Source organism: Strigops habroptila, chromosome 6 (genome assembly GCF_004027225.2).
Source record: "Strigops habroptila isolate Jane chromosome 6, bStrHab1.2.pri, whole genome shotgun sequence".
NCBI lineage: Eukaryota > Metazoa > Chordata > Aves > Psittaciformes > Psittacidae > Strigops > Strigops habroptila.
Genome location: NC_044282.2, coordinates 61,365,649 through 61,382,972, shown reverse-complemented (window position 1 = coordinate 61,382,972; position 17,324 = coordinate 61,365,649). Strand labels below are relative to the sequence as shown.

At 45.2% G+C, this 17,324-nt stretch overlaps 1 protein-coding gene across 10 annotated transcripts in view; it reads left to right on the top strand.

Moving 5' to 3' along the window:
* EXTL3 (exostosin like glycosyltransferase 3) overlaps positions 1–17,324 on the top strand; it is a 162,661-nt gene that overhangs the window by 127,051 nt on the left and 18,286 nt on the right. The window lies entirely within an intron of this gene.

The window sequence follows — 17,324 nt, the reverse complement described above, 5'->3', positions numbered from 1 at the left end:
AAATCATCTAGGACAGCATTCATCTTGTATGGCTGTAAATATCTGTACCTGATCTGGGTGCTTTATCGGTGGAGAAAAACAGGGAGATTACAGGCATGACTCATCTGACCCATTTTAGGTGTTTGCATGAGAATGCCATGGCTCCTGCTCTAGGGAGTGCACCACCTTTGAAGGGAGGTGCATGTTCAGAGGTGGATGGCTGTGATCTGTGGATGTGTTAACGTAGGCAAGATGAATTGCTGTCCGGAGACAATTCATTTGGTGGCCTTTGGGTTACAAAATACAGGAGCTGTTATCCAGAAGAGCCTAAATTGTAAAAATACAGGATCGTTATAGTTGTTAATGAAATAGTAACTGTTTGTTAATGTCAATCTCAAGGCTAAAAGCTAGAAATCCTTGTTTATTGAAAATCTTTGCTTCGGCTCTTTAAGTGTCACACTGTGGGGACAGTTGGCACCTTATAAATACCTAAGCAGTGACTGTTTCTGCACTTTACCAGATAAATCTTTTATAAAAACAAAAATGAGACCCATCGAGCGCAAAGGCCTTGAAAGACATTTATCACTTTATATTACAAGGGATGGCAGAGAGGGAAATACAAGCCACAGCCAACATGCTCCAATGCTTCCACACTCCAAAGGTTGTAATTGATTTTTGCTTAGGTTAGGGTTGATTTTCCCCAGCCAAACCTTGAAAGACCAGCACTCATTCTCATGCCAGGCTACTCACTTGCATATTGGCAGTGTTGCTTGTAAGGAATTAATTCTCCTTAAATTATTACTTATGTATGTATTTATTTTAGACTTCTCTGTCATCCCAGCATAATTTTCTGCACTGGCCATTGTTAAAAATCAATATTAAATATAAATCTTCACATGCCCTCGTAAGCGAGCACAGGCGTGGAGCCACTAACAAGAAGCAACACTGTTGTCTGAATCTGGTTGTGTTTAGAGGACAAATGGAAGGATAATGCCTTACAAATTACAGAAGGGAAAAATAAAAGAGGGAGATGGTACTTAAGTACACAAACTGCGTGTGGTTTATGTGACAGGACGCTACTAAGCTTAATAGCAATGTGAGCTTTATGCTTCATGCAAAGAGATTCATTGATTTAATATTTCATTTTATTATTATTGTGATGAATAAATCCTTCTGCTCACATTTAAAAACCCGTATGGTCCAGGGACAATGAGGAGAGAAAATTGCTTGGATAATTGCAAAATAATCTTTCACATTAGTCCCGTTGAATGCCTGAATTGTGCAAAATCTTTGTATCGTGTCTGCTGGAAAACTGTGTACTCCTTCAGAGCTGAAGAGTGGGGATTGTTCTTCTTGGAGCTGCTAATGGATGTTATTTGTGAAAGAAAAATATGTTTCCGTTGATGGAAGTTAATGGCTGCTCTCATCTGTATGTCTATTGTCTTGGAGGCCCATTGGCTTTTTGGGGGACTTTATCACACATAGAATCATAGAGTTATAGAATCACAGAATGATTTGGGTTGGAAGGGACCTTAAAGCTCATCTAGTTCCAACCCCCTGCCATGGGCAGAGACACCTTCCACTAGACCAGGGAGGGTTGAGTTGTTATGTGTGTCCTTCAAGCCGCAAGCTGGGGTTTGTGTGCTATGGGGAATGTTCGGTACTGCTTGGTTCAAGAGGGAGAAGTTGTCCTTCGGAGTGTTGAATGGTAACATCATGCCAAGCGCCAGGGAATGGCTGGAGCACAGCAAGCTTCTGCTGGGGTCCTTTCTGAAGGAGCACGTTGAGCTGGTGATATGCTTCCTTCCCATTTTTCTAAATCCTGTTATTTAAAAGAGCCCAGGTCTCCTGGGATCTCTCATAGCAGCCTCCAGGCATCCATCCCACCAAAGTGCTTGTTGCTAAGTCCCTCTCCAGACTGGGTATCCAAGTCATGTTGGGTGTCTGTAGTATTCATCTATATGAATGGTTTAGTGTGGTAATGATAGAAAAACTTACCTGGGCTTCATCCGACAGTGACAGATCCTAAGATCCTTTGTGGAAAAGGGCAAGAAGAACTTGGGAAGTGGAGGTGAGGTTCTGTTTGAGCCTCGGCGGCTGAGACGTGGGATGTGCTAGCCAGGGGAAGAGGCAGGTGGGTACTTGGGGTTGGCAAGAAACGCAAGCCCATACGACTGCTGGTGTCAAAAGAAACTGCAGAGCTGTGAATCTGATTTCTCTACAGGAAAAAAAAAGTGTCTTTTGGTGGGGAATATGCAATTCTCTCAGATCTTGAAGCAGAGCTGTATCTCTGTGTAACAAATATGTTCCCAGTAACACTGGGATGCAAGGAATTACCCTGCATTCAAGTCTCAGAGCACAGAGCTATGCAGAGGAAACTTGGGGGGAAGAGAAGAGGTGGGAGGGTGCCCTTCCTTATGGCTGAAGCGGGTTCCAGGCACCATCTGACTGCAAGGAGCAGCACAACAGCAGCACATGTGTGCCAGCATGATCCACGATCAAAGCACCTGAAGCCAGAAGGTTATTGAAGAAAACTGCAGCCTAATGAGACAAAGCAATGTGTGTAGCATTTCCTAGGCTGAAAGAGCCTTGGAAGCACAGTATAGTCCAGAGACACACCAAGGTGCTCCAGCAGCGCCGAGGGACTTAGGGCACTTCATCTGTGTGGCTTTGTGCTAGCAGAATACCCCAAAGGAGAGCCGAGCTGCCTTCTTCAGCCTTACTGCATGACCTTAATTCTTGATCAGTTCCTTGAAACTTTGTTTGCAGACTGCGCTGCTCAGTTGTGATTTGGTTCTCCAAAGCAGGTTATGTGGTTTCTTTTCCCTCATGGGTTGGGAGTTAATCAAGAGCAAAGCTTAAAGCTGCGTTGGATCTTTGAATCATTTCATGGACAATGAGTTAAACAGGGCTACAGAATATATTTAATTTCTTAAAAACTTTTACTTACAAATAGATTTCTTGTGACGGCATAATTTACAGACAAATCAGTAAGATTCCTTAGCTGTACAGGGGTTTCTGATAAAGTATTCTGGCCCTGTACAGAGCCTGAAGTGATTAGGTGCAAATATAATTTAATGTGAAGTTATGTGTGTAGTCATTCAAGGCTGCCCCTGGAACAGATGTAGGTAGATTACCCTCTACTTTAAAGTGCCTTTGTGCTGGAGCTGAGCTATAAAAATTGTTCCCATCTCACGTTAAATAGTATTGCGGCAAAAAACAAAGGTTGTGAGTGAGAAGTCTGGTTTGTGCTGGCTTAAAAAACTTGCTTTCTGCAAGTATATGTGTCTCTAGGACTGCGTTCAAACTTCCCCAGACAGAAGAACCTGGAGAGCATGACTCCCAGCGACACTGCAACCACTGCGTAACTTCTGAGTGCCTCCCTGCAGGATTTACACAGCACTGATGCATCCTTCAAGATAAGTACTTCAAGATGTCTGTAGCATCTGGCAATTTAAGGAATTAAAAACTGCCTGGACAACCAATCCCTGCCAGCAGTTGAGCTCTGCTCTCTTGTAGCAAGGGTAAGAGTCATCCTGTACGCTGCATTGCTGTGATCACCGAAGTCCCCACTGTGGTGCTACTTGCACCTCACCAGCAAGTGCTGCTGCTATTGCCATGCTTATGGGAAAGAAAAAGGAAAATTTGATTAAATCCTGCTCTGAACAGGTGGAAAGACTTGCACTAGGGTTTGAGTGAGGTGATACTTGGCTGTTTCTCCTGCACTGTCCTTGTGTGCACTTGAATCTTGGAAAGATTGCCTGTGGCAGAATAAAGGAGGAGTCATTAAGGAGAAAATCTGGATTAATCTTGGAATAGAATTACAGCCTCCCCTTTCAGCATCTCTGTGCTCAGGATTTCTAAATAGTGCACAGGCGATGACAGGAGAAGCCTCACTCTTTGCTTTGCAATTCCTTGACAGCATTTTCATCCACATGAATAAAAGTAAAGGGAAACAAATGAAACAAAACACTCAGGCAACCACATACCCAACCCACACAAATGGTAATAAGATGCACCCAAATTGGTTCAGATCTTACTGCGCTTTGCAATGTGCTCAGCACCAGTGTGCTGCTGCTTTCCGGTTGCTGTAGGGCACTTGCTTGCAATTCCTTGGCAGGCTTGCAGCATAGGTGCAAGTCTGGATATTTAATAAACCCAGTACATGGTTTTAGCAGCTCTTCAAATTCTCTGGAACTGATTCACCATCCATCTTCCATGCGGCTCTGAGCAGGACGTGGAGTAGGGCAGGGAGACAGGATTAATTTTCCCTATTTCTGCTCTGGTTTTAATCCTAAAAAACTAAAAGAATCAGTTGAGCTTGAACAGCCAGAGTTACCTGAAGAGAGCTTGTTTTAATATATTGAATATGTATTTCATGAGGCTGCCAGTGCTGTGTATGCCCTTGGTTCAGCGGGGAGAGCACAAAGCCCAGAGCAGTGAGGTGATTAAGCTGTGGAGCAGCTTGCACTCACAAACAGCCACAGATCCTCTAATGCAGCAATTAAATTATCCATTTCCCTTTCAGAAACTTCCTTAAAGCCCCCAGGAGTTGCAGTCCAAGTCAGGAAAGGAAACTGTGCACTCAGCAGCCTCCCCTTGCCTCCCCTCCTGTCCACACTTCTCAGCCTGTGGTTTGTACCCTGGAGATGGCAGAAGACCAGACAAAGGAAGACTGAGCTTAGGAGGACTATAAAATTGGTTATAATCTTCATTACAAAAAATACTTTGCCCTTTGTAGGCCCCTTCTGCCATCCATTTCCAGCATCGCTGGGTTGGTCTGTCTCTTAAACTGCTCAAAAATGCATTTTTAGCACCTCTTTTCCTGTCTAGTAGAGTAAGGAGAAGACATCTCATTCTAAGTAAAGGATTTTCCAGCCAAAGAGAGAGGAACTGCTGCTTTCAAACTTCAAGGGCTTAGTACTGTGCTGCCAGTGCAGCCATCTCTGTTTGCCAAGGGCTGCAGAGGTCCAAGCAACATGAGGAGGAAGACAGATGGGCTCATGGGGACAAATGCTTCAGCCCTGCGCAGGGGTGTTTGAACCTGGAACAGTGATTACCAAGCAGCGTTGTTCTTCGTTATTCAATCTACATCTATTTATTAAATCTAAACTGAAAGAGGGTAGATTAGATACTAGAAGTTCATTTACTGTGAGGCCCTGGCACAGGTTGCCCAGAGAAGCTGTGGCTGCTCCATCCCTGGCAGTGTTCAAGGCCAGGTTGGACGGGGCTTGGAGCAAGCTGCTCTAGTGGAAGGTGTCCCTGCCCATGGCAGGGGGCTTGGAACTAAAGGAGCTTTACGGTCCCTTCCAGCTCAACCATTCTATGATTCTATTTCTCAAGGCTTGTCTTGTTTTTTAACTCTCCTCAGCCCTTCACATGCACCTTGGGGTGGCTGCTGACTTTACTGGTCTCAAATCCATCACTTTGGATATGTAGACTTGGGGCTGGTGGCACCATCTGGATGTTTGCTGTCTCTCAGCAACCCACCTGCAAACTTCTCAAAAAACATTGCTTCACCTGAGACTGGAGCTGGTTGGGCTCTGTTTGTTGGATCAGGACTATCCAGCTCTGTGATGGTGTCACTTTATTTTGAGCCAGTGTAACATCTCTCCCGCTTCCCCAGTAATGACTGGCTTTCGGCTGTGTTATTTCGGAAGCCCTGGGGCTTTGTGTGGGCTACCAGTGTCACACATGGAGCATCGCCTATGAACCCAGCTGAGCTGTGAAAAGGCTTGCCACATTTGGAGCTAAGTGTTATTCAGCCCAAAGCAATATTGTAACAACCTGTGCCCTTGCCCTGAGAAATTACAGCCCAAACTTCCAACTTGTCTTTCTTTCCTGCGTGCGTACAGGTCCTTCAGTGACAGAGCCGTGGCTGGAAAAGCCCTGCAGCAGTTTGCTTTCTCCTCTTCCTCCGGGGTTAGGTGGTGTGTGCTTGTAGGCATTTCTGAGCAATTTAGCTGGGTTCACTGCCAATGCCAGCTCCTGTGGCTTTCAGCAGTGACTAATCCTTTCCTTCAGCTTTGTTATAGAATAAGTAGCTGGCTTTGATCTCTGCAGCCAGTTCCAGTGGCGTAACGTCCTTTTCTGCTGGCTTGGTGGCCGGCTGAGAAAGCTCATTCAATTTAGCTGCTTGTTTAAAAAGGAATAATCTTTGGAAAATGTCTAATCCGGAAGCCTTGCTGCATCTGCAGACCTCTTTGGCTGGCCACGGTGTCCCTTGAAATGCCACTTGTTAATCAGGGGCAGACTTGGGGGGAAATGCCGTCATGCCTTTCCCTTCTGTTTGGGCAGTGTCTGTATAACCATACTGTGCTGAGCTTGCTGCTGACGGACAGATGCCTCAGGTTTGCACGTCTTTTCTAGCAGAAATATTTGAAGTTGCTTTGCTATCTCCATTTTAAGGAGCATGTCAAGGTCCATAGGTGATGCTTCTGGCTAGGAAGAGGAGGTTCAGCACCTGGTCAGGCTGTAACATGTGTGTTGCATGCCAAAGTGGCAACATGAGCTTCTCTGCTTGTCCTTCAACATCAAGTTTGGTTTTCTGGTAAGAGCAGAGCCAACCTTGCAAACTAACAGCTCGCTCAGGTCAGCAGCAGTGACTTGAGCTGAGCTGGAGCGGTGTGCGTGATCCAAGATGAGGCCCTCACCGGGACCACGAGTTAAAAAAGAGTAAAACTCTCTGTACTGAGAGTACACAGAGTACCACCATTTCAATCCATCCTTTTCCTTCCTGGGAGCTTTGCATAAACATCAGATCAGATCCTGACTCAACCAGGTAACCAAGCACGTACCTAACCCTTCCTTGGTGACATGACTTGTGCTTTTCTGGACCAACTCACCTGCTGAAGCCCTTGGATAAATCAGAGCTTTACACTGAGCACTTAACTGCTTTTCCCTGCCTGACTGAAGCTCTTGTGTGCAAAATCAGGAGGAACCCATCTTAACTTTCAGGTCCTGGGTTGCATATGGGAGTGGAGAGCTACAGGTTTGCTCCCAGAGGGGACAATTCAGGCTATGCTTTCCATGACAAAACAGCTGAGAAAATCACCTTGTTTCTTAGCACCGAGTCACTTTACGCAAGAGATTTGCACCATCCGTGGGTTAAATGGGCCCCATCCAGTCCACCAGCTCTACCAACAGTGTATCACTGGTTTACAAGTTAAATTAGTCTATGAGAGCAATTTTATAAGGCGATGTTGCAGGGAACGTCTGTGGGCTGCTGCCGTGTACGTAGCACCACCTGCTGCCTGCAGAGCAGGGTGCTGCTGGAGAGGCAGGTTGCTTCTCAAATCCCTGCTATTTTTCCCATCTATCTATATATATGTACTGCTGTATAGCAGAAGAAGAAGGAGCAAATTTGCTGCTTAGTTTACATGTGATGCTAAAATCCAGATGCTTGTCACTGCAGGGCCGGTGCAAAGGCGCAGCGATGCGTGAATGTACGCTGATAATGTAACAAGCAGTGCCGGTTTCTTAGGGATTTGCACTCTGAATATTAACTCAAACACCCTTGCAATACTCTGCTGCTACTGCCTAAAACCAGGGTTTAAGTCTCTTGCGTACCATATGCTGGTTTGTAACAGTTTTTCCATAGACAAAATGTTACTGTCGCCTCAGCTCTCTGGATTCCCTTGGCTTAGGATGCAGCTAATAGGGTCAGTGAGTAGAAGGAAGGCGTTACTTTGGGGCACTGGAAAGGAAAAACAAGGGAGGGAAGCATCTCTCACACTACTGTGTCCATAATCAGATGTTTTTTCTTGCATATGAAAGCTTGAAGATGTCACGGGGGCCAGTCCCCCTGTGTTGAAGCCTTTAACCATCAACACGAAAGCTGTCTGTGCGTCATTAAAACACTCTCCGCTCAGGAGCAGACTCTGTCACAACAGCTCGGGGACAAAAGCAGCACAACAGAGGTTGGCACCGGAGTCGGTGCAGCAGCAAAATACCATGTTATTTTTCCAGGGCTGGATTCCTGCTATTTCTAGGGTTTGCATAGTGGCCTGTATGTGCCTTTTCAAATAACAACAGACTATTTAATGTCCCCAAATTACCCCAAATTATTTCATACAGTGGAACAAGTTGGGGGGGGGGGGTGGGAGAGGAGGGAGGCTAAGTGTGTGGATGCATTTTCTCTATTTTTTTTTCCTTCTGTTTTCACCTTCTTTTCATTCTTTGTGACTTTGTTATTCCAACTCTTACTTGGTTCATATGGCACTGTGTGTTGATATCCACTTCACTGTGAGCTACTGCCTTCTTCCAACAAAGTCCCAGAGCCTGGGTATCTGCATTTCCTTTCTTCCTGTGCTTTTTAACTGTCTTGGTGGAGTGGTTTTGCTGTGCAAAATCATTTGCTTGTGCATTCTGTACAGGCTGCCTTGTTTGTGAAGCAAAGACAGCCTTGTCTCCCAGAGCAGCTATAACTTGATGCTGTACCACAGGAAACAGCACAGGAGAGGAACGCATTGTAGTCACTAAGGTCATGAATTTGGCTTTGGCTTCGGCTTCTGGGTATTAAATAGATAGGACAAAAGAAAATCTGTGTTGTTAAAGTTTGCTGAAACAGGAAGGACCTTGTGGGACATTGGGACATCAAGGAGGCAACTGTAAGGGACATGAGAAGGTTATAAAGAGGAAGGTAACTCTTGGATACAAGGTTAAAGAAAGAAATGAGAAGCAAGAGAGAGATTTTAATCACTGCTTGTTCTTATGTGTCTGGTGTAGCTCACAGATGCCTCCCTAAGCTCTATGGAATCGATCAGCAAAGATATTGCAGCTCTCAGATAGAAGATGGTGACTTATTTCCAAGTTTACCAGTGGGCTGGCACAGCAGCCACAATATTACTCACCTCCTGGACAGTCTCTTATCCCTTTTCCACATGATACCTGCCTGTATCTGGCGAGGAAGCAGATTCTGCTCTTCCTTATCTAATTGATGGATGCTTTTCCTCCAGTTTTCTTGAAATCAAACCCTGTGGTTAGTGATAAAGCATGACGGATCTCCCTGCCATGCTGTGCATGCAGAGTGCTCCCCTCTCCAAAAAGCAGTGCCTGGCTCCATCCTGTGCTTCTGGAGGAGGAGGTTCATCTCCTGTGAAAAGTGGTTGATGAACAGAAAGGTGATGGAGTAGCTGGATTCAGAACCAAGGGCTGCAGCTTGTTTTCCTATTGTCCTGACTACTGGATCCCTGGAATCAGTACTGTTAAATTACAAGTACCCAGAAGGGATGGAGGCTTTTTTTCCTGATGACAGATAGGGGCTGCCATTTTAGAGAGCGTAAGAAAATCAGGGGGAAAAGCAGTAGCTGTATGTCACTTCCATTCATTTAAATCCTTCAGTTAATTAATGAAAATCTGTGTTAGCCCTGCAAAGAAAGGTGAGGAATATTTCACTTATGCAGTTGGCAAAACCACCATAAACAAGGAGCTAAGGGCATCTTGTTAATAAGCCAGAGGGAAACTGAGGTACAGAAAACAGAAAGCCATGCCCGGTCACTAAAGCACACACTTGTAATCTCTTTAAAAGCTCACAGAAATGCTGTTTTCACTATTCCCAGATTTACTAGCAGGAGAAGGATGGGAAGTCTGCTGAAGCTGTTCTTAGACTTCCCAGATAACACTTTTAGGTCAGAATAGTTTAGCAAAGTCTTCAGGTTTCTGAATGCTTATCTGAATTGAACTCTGAGGGGTTTTTGAGGCTTGTGTAGGGAAGGGGAATGTTTTTGGTTCTCAACACTGAAAGTTTAAAGCATTTTGGGCAGGGAGGTTTGGTTTCCAACTTCTGTGTGGAAGGGCTGGCTAATCACAGCTTTGATCTCCTGAGCTGCCTAGAGTCCCGGCTGGTGGAACCTGCCTTATCTCGACAGTCAGAGACAGCCCCATCTTTTACTATGACAGAAGAGAACTAACAGGGAATAAGAAAAGCACTTTTCTGGGGAATGTAACAGCTGTAAGCTAGATAATTCTTTGCAATAAGGCTCATTTTCCTCTTGCTCTGAATGCAGGTGACTAAGCAAATTGGTTTCAAAACACTGGTAATAATGAGGTTGATTTTCTCAGAAATTTATAAAGGGAATTGTTTTTAATTATGCCTCTTTTATGTAAACTCTGTAATTTCTAACACATGCTGCTCCTTAATTCCCAACCCATACTGTGGGTTGTGGGAGGTGGTTGGGGTGGTCTGTATTCATCCCAACTATGCACTTGGCAGCAATGTATTAACTATGTCTTGATGGAAGCATTTGTTCCCTCTTAATTTTGTTTAACTTTTTAATTGACTAGCAGGAGAAGTTTAAATAGATCATTAAGCAGTGAAAGTCTTGGGGCAAGCCAAGCATTGAACAGCGTGACATTGCTCACCTCAAAACCCATGGCTTGGAGACTGTGGGGATGGTCCTTCTGAGCCTCTGCTCCCATCTGGATCGAAGGTAGTGGGCTGGTGTGAGACATGGACCAGGTGAAGTAGGATTCAGCCAGGGGTTCCAACAATTAGGATCTGGCAGTTGAAGCCTGTGAGCAAAGGAAAAGTCCTCAGAAACTGATTTGAGACTTGTATCCTGGTTTGACATCAACTGGCTCTGCCACGTTGAATGAGAAGGTGTTTATTGCTTGCTGAGGTGAGATTGTGTGTTTAGTGAAAATGCCTTTCCCCTTTATTTGTCGACATTCAGGGTAATATCTTGACCATATTCCCTGATACTTGAGCTGATGGAAATGGCTTTTCTTGATGTGTTGTACTCGTGGAACAATAAGAACAATGAGAGATAAAATGCTGATTAGGGAATTGTGAGATGGGTTTGCTAGGTTTTTTTCTTCTGACATTACGTAAAAGAACTCTCATCTCTAGATAATGGATTTCAGGATAGACGTGCATGGTGGAAAGCTGTCATTTCATCCATAGCCATCAGAAGTTTCTCAGTGAGAACTCAGCCTTCTCATCTCGGAGGTCCTCAGAAAGCTTCCAGTCTGGAATAAATCCAGAAGCCAAAAGTGGGTTTGCGTGCCTGAGTGCTCTTTATGGTTGTTGCTTCTGGCCACGTAAGCATTAATAAATCCTCTGTCCTCTTCCCATCAAAAAAAATAACCTACCTGCAAACTTGATGGCTCTTGGCTCTGCTCATATATGAAGTTTATATCCCAGCTTTTTCAGTAGCTGCTCAGTAAGTTAATAGTCTGACCCCAATTCCTTCTTCTATTAGTTGAGATGTAATGTTCATTTTGATGTCTTCAGCCCCGATACGGATGCCTGCGCTCTAAAGCTCTTCCAGGATGGGACACAGCAGCTTTAAATGCTGAACAACATCACCGAGTGTCGTTGGATGTAATGTATTCTAAACAATGAGATGTACCAGTTTTAACAAATCTAAAAATAATTGCACCTGCTCTGCCAGGTGTTTTTGTTTTACTGCTGTAGTGGAAATCCTGTTCGACAGATACTGAGTAGAAAGAGAAGGAACCTGTTGAAGAAGTAATTGCACAACAATACTGAGGATTTGCACCGACGAAAGCCTCTGTTAATTAAAGCAGCTGGGCTATCAGCCAAAGAGCAAAGTGTGGAAAGACAAGCTCTGCCTCACTTAGTGAACAGAAAGAAGATATTTCCAATAATCCCCCGGGACTGCATCCCTCGGGTTTCCAGCACTTTCTTCTTCCACTGGAGATGCTATGACTCTCCGTTGTGCATTTCTATATCTCTGAGATGGATGTTGCTGTGTTTCCTTCCCATTGATGCTGATGACCTCGTATTGCACTGCAGCTGATGGCTTGGCAAGAAGAGGATACTTCAAGAGTGCTCCTAAACTGCCTTGCTGACTTTTAAATGCTCTCTGTCTTGCAGATGAGATGTGACAGCCCTTCTCAGATCCATCCCTGAGCTCTCAATCCATTTTCTGCCAAACTTCTCAGCACAGACCAGGGGACTAACAACGTGTCCTTTCCAGTGAAATTGGAAGCGCATGAATTAACTGGTGGAGTCTTAAGAGTGAAGGGCAAAGAGAGATCTGGGCTTCAATTCTTGAGAAGTTTTGGAGGTTTGCTTGGTTTTTGTTTTGTTTTGTTTCTGTAAGGTCAGAGAGTTACTGTTTGTGCATCTTTCTTAGGCTCTTGGCTGTTCAGGCTCTTGTATGGCTTTTCCAAGGAGGACAACGTAATGAGGTTGTACCTGGCCTGACACATCTCTGGTGAGCGCTCCACTTACATAGCGCACCTGGGAAATCAAGGTACGGATGCTCAATACTTTTGCCAAAATAAGGTCAGGCTTTCCCAGTTGGTTCCTCTGTGAGCTTGTTAGGTTTTTCTTTTTCATCCGTACCAGCTGGATTACACAGCAATTCTGTGATTAGTTCAAGAACAGGACCAGGATAGTCCTGGCCATGGGCTCTTTCCTGGCCTGTTTTCCCTCTGCTGCTCTGAATTTTACAAGCGGCTCTGAAAACAGATTAGCCCAAGCAGCGTGCAGCAGTCCTGGCTGCAGGTATCACCCCAGCCTCGTGCAACTCTGCCTTGCGTGGTGCAGTGCCGGCTTCCCTATGATACCCAAAACAGATCCAGGAGATGAAAGCTAGTTCAGAACAGTGGTCACTCCAGCCTGATGTCTGATGTGCCTGCCCCTGAGGACTGGCGAGGGTGCTGTGAGGATCTGCAGCTCCTCTGCTGGCAGGACAAAACTCCTACTGGGATCCCAGGAACCAGAGTTGGCTTAAATTTGAAGCAGAAAGGGGGTATCAGTTCCCATGTGGCAATATACACATCTGTTCCTGAGCTGTTGGTATTTACCATTCTAACTCTGGAAAGCTTTTGCTACCCACAAGCAGTTTGAATCCTCCATCCTTGAGCTCCCAGCACTAATACTCCACCTTGTGAAAAGAGTTCAAAGACACTGCCTGCCCTCTTTCTGTCTCCTTGCGTGTTCTCTTTTGCAGCAGTGAGGGCTGGTTAGAAATGGCATCTCTGTGTCTTACCTAATATTAGCAAAATGGCTTTAGTGCAGAAAATGCAAGGCAGGTGTCCCCATTTCATCAGCTCTTGGCTCTCCCCAAGCATCTCCCCAATGATCTTGTCTGGGGAGAGCTCAGTGTCGGATGGAGACACGGAGCTGTAGCAACTATGCTGTAGAGATGGGGAGGTCATAGCGGGGAAAAAGCTTCCTCTCAGATTGAATTTATAGAGCAGATAAAATTTATTGGGGATGGACATGGGGGGTTGACAGAGGCCTACTGATTTTTTTCCTGTATTAAGTGATACAGAGCTGTGCTTCTACAGCCCCAAGCTCCTGGGTCTCAGTCTCACACATACAATACTGTTGTTGCACCACTTCACTTAATTGTTGCTGCATTCAGGTGTTGGGTGAAATTCATCATTTTTCATGACTTAGAGTCTGTAAGAGCAATATTCCTATTGTGCAGGACAGACCTTTGAGAATCCTCTTAACGATTTATTTCCATCCAAAGATCTTTGAGTTGCTGGCAAACATTCGTCAACCTAACAGCTGCCCTGCTAGGTTAGGAAGGGATAGACAGCATTGATTTGTTAAAATGCAGCCGCATTGGCTTGGAGCATACCAGTAGTTTTGACAGTGCTTTACATCATTACCCCAAGCTTTAGAAGAGTAAGCTGTTTTATCCAACAACCTTTTTGCTAATAAAATTACCTTTATAACAGCTGAGGGGTATTTGGAGAGGAAGAAGACGCACAGAGAATGAAGTGTAGAGCAGAGATGGACTACCAGAAGGAAGAGCTTGAGCATGGAAAGGGTAAAATGAAGGCTGAGAAAAGTTTTTCTGAGAATATACTTTTGTTGTTAGGGTGAGTGTTTTGGTGCTGTCACCAGAGAAGTGACACCACTTTGGTGGCAGAATCATAGCATCACAGAATGGTTTGGGCTGGAAGGGACCTTTCCAACCCCCCTGAAACGGGCAGGGACACCTTCAATAGACCAGGTTGCTCCAAGCCCCGTCCAACCTGGCCTTGAACACTGCCAGGGATGGGGCAGCCACAGCTTCTCTGGGCAACCTGTACCAGGGCCTCACCACCCTCACACCCTCTTCTGCCTAAGATCTCATCTCAGTCTCCCCTCTGTCAGGTTAAAGCCATTCCCCTTATCCTATCCCTGCAGGCCCTTGTCAAAAGCCCCTCTCCAGATTTCTTGTTGGCCCCTTTAGGCACTGGAAGCTGCTCTAAGGTCTGCCAGAGCACAGCAGAGGGGGAGAATCCCCTCCCTCAACCTGCTGGTCACGCTGCTGGTGATGCAGCCCAGGACACGGTTGGTTTCTGGACTCAAGCACACACTGAAGCTGGGTCATGTTGAGTTTCTCATCAACCAACACCCCCAAATCCTTCTCCTCAGGTTTGCTCTCAATCCAGTCTCTGCCCAGCCTGTCTTTGTGTTTGGTTGTCCTCCCTGCAGAGAGCAGGATGTGACACCCCACATGTCTCCTTGCAAAAGGTCCTTTGAGGAGCCATAAACAGCAGGACAAGTGCTGAACCTCATAGCGGAATCAGCGTCTGGTACTGCCTTGCTGCAGGCTGGTTCAACACCACCACTTCTGAATTGCAGCAAAAACCCTGCAGATGGGATGTTTCTAATTTATTTGTCTTATTTTGTCTTAAAGCAGACAAATTATTGTGTATGTACGCTCCTGCTTGCAGTCAATCTGTGTGTGCTCTTGCTGCAGACACTTCTGCTGCTGTCCATCATCTCCCCAGTGTGCTTCAGCTCTGAGCTCTGGGACCACTTCTAGGCTGGGCAGAATTTCATCTGAATTTTCAGGCCTTGAATACGAAGACAGGATTTGTGAGGTGAAAGCAGGTTTGCGATGTTCATCTACCTGCCACTTGAAAGAGCATCAGTAAAGAGCTGTAGCATCTGTCAGAACATCGTGGTTTTGGATGTTGCCTATTTCGTTGCAAAAAAAACCAAAAACCAAACCCCAGCAAACCCAAAATTGGGGTTATCAGTATCAGAATCCTGAGTGTGCAGTCTTCCCTCCTCAAATGACTTTCTCTGGTTTCTCAGCAAACAACAAATTGCAAATCTGGCTCATGATCCCAAACGTGCTAATGGAAGTTGGGTTATGAGCTTTTCTGTCCCACACTTGCACTCAGCAGCTTTTTGATGAGAGCTTCCATGTAAAAGCACAGGGCAGAGTTTCAGAAAGTTGAGAAAGGAGATGAAGTAGTGGGAGACAAAGTATTTGAAAGCCTCGGCTGCGAGTGACAGCATGTTATCCATGGGATGTACTTTAGAGCGAATAATTGTAAAGTAAATAAATCCAATCGGACAACCAACTCAACGTGCATCTTAGCACAGCCGCTAACAGCAACACACAGAGAGAATAAAAATAAGTGAGTATCCAGATCCCTTCAGTGTTAAACTAAGCATTCTTCTCCTCGTTTCTCTAGAAGGATGCAGCAGCTGCATCATATGAAAATGAATAAATAATCAGTTTTATTTGTATCAGAAGCTGTTTTCTCAACTCAGAGATTAGCAACCCACTGATAGCCATCGAGTAGTTTAAAGACAGACCAAGTCTTTGCACATATTACATGTATGGATACAATATCAGCTTAAAAAAAGGATTTCCAGTAGTATCTTCCTGTGTAGTTTTGTTCTCAGTGGGGGATAATTTATGCTTGGTTTTATGTTGCATTATTTAATTATGTGTATTTTAAAAGTGCATCTGCTTTGCCAATTTACATGCAGTATGTGCTGCCTTTGGATAGCTTTGTAGCTAAATACCCTTCCAGTGAAACTCTTTTCATACCTCTGGTGATAAGTCTTAAAATAGTCTATAAATCCTTTTCATTGAAGTTTTGAAAATGCCTTAAGTTGTAGGTAGCAAAGCACAGAACTCTGGAGGATCAGGGCATGAAGTGGGGGGCTGTAACTGTTTCAAGGTGAAGAGGAAGCGGAGAAGGAGCAGCAGAATAATTAATACATGAGAAAAGGGATAACAGTAATTTTCCAATCCATCTTTACAAGCAAAGATGAAAGGGAAAACAAGAAGGTGAACAATTACCAGCGGAAGCCACTGTAAAAACCAAGGACATCTCATCAGGCAACAGATGAGTGAAGAAACATCTCACTAAGTGTTTCTAAAAGAGCTTGTTTTGGGTGGGTATTCAAATAAATGACTGGTGGTTTTGGTGCAAGTGCCATCAAACTAAGCAAGAGAGCAGACTCCATAGGATACATGCGTATAGGGTAGGTGAGAACTGATGTAGAAGAGGTCTGGGAACACGCTCCAGCAGTGCAGTGCTGTCTCCTGCCTGCTCTCCCCCTTGCCCAGCCTCAGCAGATGCTGGTGTGGCACCATCCAGAGCCAAGCATGCATGGCCTGGGCCTCATCCAGACTAGTTGGAGCAGAGCTGGGAGCCAGCTGGGGATGGCAGAGCTATTTCATGGGGAGAAACCAGTCACGAGAGGAGCACATCCCCCTACAGCTGTACCTCTCAATGCAGGTGGATCCGAGCAGCCTGGATCTCCCTTCAGGATGGCTTTGGCTGCGGTAACAGGACTTGTTTAGGAGCTGTGGTCACATCTGTGCCCATTTGTCAATATGTTGTGTATTTGAGCGTGTTTACCCTAGGATAATGGCAGAGGATCATTGTCTTAGCAAACACCTTAAAGAGCTGCTTTCTGCATCTGTGATTTTGCCTTTGCAAACCAAGTTTTTTAAACATCAATTATCATAAATGCTCACAATCAAAAGAGCATCCATTTCTTTACAAAATGCCAACTTGCAAAGATCTGCCAGTGCTGGTGGCATTTCTGTGAAGGAGATTTAACACCATGTTTCTGTGTGTGTCAAGTGCAGGGCTGCAATTTCCCCTGGATTTGCAGCTCATCAGGAACTGTCAGGAATGCCCTCTAGTCCCATGTCGGGCTGGACTCAATTTCTTTGAGGTTTTGGGTCCCAGCCAGGAGTGGGAGTGTGATTGCAGGGAGGAAAGGCATCATCCCAGGGGCTTGGTTATGGCGGAAAGGCCACGCTAGCATCCCATCTTCTGCCTGCTGCAGAAGCCTGGCAGCATTGTGTTGTATCAGGCGAGGCCAGATTTTTTTCGTTCTTGTGAAATGAAGAATTGCTGGCTGAGCTCAAGGCTTGGATCTGTGCTTTTTGCTTTGGCTTTGGAAAGCAGGATGCTGGCCAGTAGGAATTGGATGAATTTCTGTCCTTTGCAAATGGGGAGGATTTTCTCATGGTGAGAGTTGAGATTGGCAGGAGGAAACAGTGCTGTGTGGGCAGGGCAGGACACCAGGGCTGCTCAGTTTGATGCTGTGCTTCAGGAGGCAATTGAGTCTTCAGAAAGTACTGCTGTAGTTGTCCTTGGCAGTTGGATGT